Below are 3484 nucleotides of genomic sequence, written 5' to 3' on the forward strand. Positions count from 1 at the left end.
GAAAGGCATCTGAAAATTGTACAATGAATAATGACAACAGAAGAAGAAATAACATCTTTATGTTGTGGTGTTAGACAAGAATATTACATGAACTGTCAAAGACCCCGAACCATTCTATGTGGAAGGAACCACAACCAGGGTGATCCAAAGGCAAGGATGATGAAACGTCTCACGTATTTTGGTCATGTTATAAGGGAGAAAAGTCCATGGAAATGGAAATCATGCTAGAAAGGGTGGAGGATCAGGGAAAGAGAATATCCCCAGCAAGTTAGATTAGCATAATGACTGTGAAAACAGACTTGAGTATATCAGAGATAATGAAGATTGTTCAAAATAGGGCAAAATTCAGATACAGTGTTCATAGGGTTGCTATGAGTCTTACTCTAATAGATGCCATCTAGCAACAACAACAATATTAATCAAAAGATAATGGCAACTTGTAGAATTGAGGGAGGCAATGAAGTGTAGCATCAATCAAATAACATCATCAATCAAATATACTGTTATTGAATCAGAACCTACTCCTATCTGACCCTCCAAGGTGTTTTCCATGGCTGCATGTCACATATGTGGAGATTGGCTATACTTTCCTTTGGAAAAGAGACTAGTAGTAGAGTAATACAGTAGCTGTAAAAATTGCCTTGAGTGTGTTATACAGTGTGAATATGACAAAGGATAGGGCAACGTTCAAACCCATTGTTCTTAGGGTCTCTGTAGATGATAGTCGACTCTAACAGCATCTAACAGCAAAAATAATCTAATGATTCACTGGAATTACTGACTTTTTTCCCCAACAAAATATGCAGTAATGATGCTTAATAGACTTCATTGAAATGAATATACTGGAATCAAATAGACATCAGGGGTAAAGCAAAATATGCTGAACATTATCAACCAAACAAGGCCAGAGCTGACTTTGAAAAAGACCATCAACTCCAGCTCTCTTCAAGTTCTTTATAATAATAATTTACTTTGTCTTTGGGAGCTGGCTTTTGAAATCTATTGTTTGGCTCTTTTACTTTAGCATGTTTCCCCCCTTTTTTTGGCTTCTTGATGTTCTAGTGCAATTTTTAGAGATTTTTCTGACATCCATTTAACTTTTTTTTTTCTCTTCTGTTTTTGCAATGAACTTTTGCTCTCTCATGAATGATATCCTTGGGATTCCAGATTATATCTTGGTTCTTTCGGACTTATTTTAATTTTCTTTGGCCTCAATTTGAACTTGCTTATGAGAAATTGATGGTCTAACATACAGTCCACCCCTGGCCTAGTTTTGACTGCCAATATTGAACTTCTCCAATGATTTCTTCCACAGATGTAGGCAATCTGATTCCTATGAAGTCTTCTTGGTGAGATCCATGTGTAAAGTCATCCTTTGTGCCTTTTAAGAAAGATATTTGCAGTGAATAGATCATTGAAACTACAAAATTCAATCATTCTATTTCCAGCCTCATTTCTATGGCTAAGCCCATATTTTCCAACTACTATTACTTCTTCAGTGTTTTCAAATTTGCATTCCAGTCACCAAGTATCATTTACACATCTTGTTTTCATGTGCCATTGATTTCAGACTGCAAGATTTGGTAAAAATTATCAATTTCTTTGTCTTTGGCTTTAGATGTAGGAGTGCACATTTGAATAACAGTTGTATTAACGGATTTTATTTGTGTGTATATGGATAATATACACTCTGTGAAAAGAAACTATGATAGTTATAGAAAGGTTTCAGGTATTTTGTTGATAGGGTTGCTATGAGTCATTCTTGACTCAATGGCAATCAACAACAACAACAACAATATCCTATCACAAGATTATATTCAGGATAGAATTTAAAATTGACTTTTTTACTATGAATGTAACACCATTCTTTTTCTGTATTTCATTCACAGCAGTGTGCCAAATGATTATATTATTCAAAGGGACCAAAGCTAGTCCATTTCATCTCATTAATGCCTAGTATGTTCATGTTCATGTGTTCCATTTCATTTTTTAAAATTTCCAGTTTTCTTTTTTTTACAATTTCCAGTTTTCCAACATTCAAGCTACATACATTCCATGACACTACTTTTCTTCATTTCAACTAACTTCTAATATGATTTCTACCACTACACTACAATAATTATTTGCATACCTCTAGTGTTCATCATCTGGCTTTCCAAGACCTATTATTTAAGAAGTGGATGGAATCCTGCTTCCTATTCTGACTTAATCTGGGGACTCTACTAAAACCTGTCCATCATGGGTAAGCTTTATGGCATCTGACACACCAGCAGGACAACTTTCAGTATAATAATAACCCACAAGTTACCTCAGTACAGCAAGCTGACAGACAAAAATTGAACCAATTAGAATATTCTCATCAAACACTACAAATTGCCAATTTAATTGTAATTCTAATAGCAAGTCAGTCTTAACAACGGGCATGATAGACACAGGCCTGAGGGGCCAAGTGACTTATTAACACAAAAGTCTATCAACCAAGTCCTAATTGGTTTAAACAAGAGGTTTCTAGTGCATTGAAAATAAAACAAGACAATTCTCATGCACCTCACAAAAGTAGCAAAGTTAGACAATGAGCAAAGAAAACCCAAGAACAATTGATAACTTTGACTGTGTGAAAGTGTATATAAATACACTTTATATTATTTATATTATTATTTTATGTTTGTTTATTAGTTATATTTCAAAGACTATTAATATCCATTTATCTTTAGTAATGAAACTTTATCTTTTGTGATACAAGTTGTAAACTCTCAGTGATATAACTAATAGGAAGTTTACCAGCATGGCTATATTATTATGAGAAAATAAGGTAAATTGTAAAGTTAGTAAGGTAAGAAATATCCACAATCTTAGTGATAGCATAGAAAATTTGCCTTAGTGAACTGGACACATGAGAATAAAAAGGAAGCAAAAAGAAAGTCAACACCTGGAAGGATTAGATTGGATTCAGTTGACTTAGAAGAACTAAAGAAGTTATAAAAAACAAATAGAACTGATATTCATTAGGAACAAGTGCAATATAATTCAATCAATGTAGTGAACAAAATTGCAAGAAAACAATGAAGAGTGGTACGGTTTGCAGTAGATGGCAGTAACAGCATTCCCAAGTAAGAAGAGAATGTGAAGGTCATTTTGTAGAGGTTTAAATAAGCTTAGAAAGTCCCTGCAAAGGTTCGGTCCACAAAATAGAATTATTTTAATGATCTCTAATATACCAGTCCAGTATTGTTTGGGATTTTTTCCCCCCTCAATACAGTATTACCATTTAGTAGATTAAGAAATGGATTAATGAATCATAACTTATTAACAGAATCAGGTCTCTACTTCTCAACATTCAACTCATCAGAAAATCTTTCAGGAGCTTTGTTGGAGGATATCAAGGGTATCATCCAGGAAGAGTGCAAACGGACATTGCAAAGACAGAAGAGGAAGAAAAGACCAAAATGGATGTCAGAAGATACTCTGAAAATTGCACTGGAGC

Source organism: Elephantulus edwardii, unplaced genomic scaffold (genome assembly GCF_000299155.1).
Source record: "Elephantulus edwardii isolate Elephantulus edwardi_28Jun2011 unplaced genomic scaffold, EleEdw1.0 scaffold00383, whole genome shotgun sequence".
Lineage (NCBI taxonomy): Eukaryota > Metazoa > Chordata > Mammalia > Macroscelidea > Macroscelididae > Elephantulus > Elephantulus edwardii.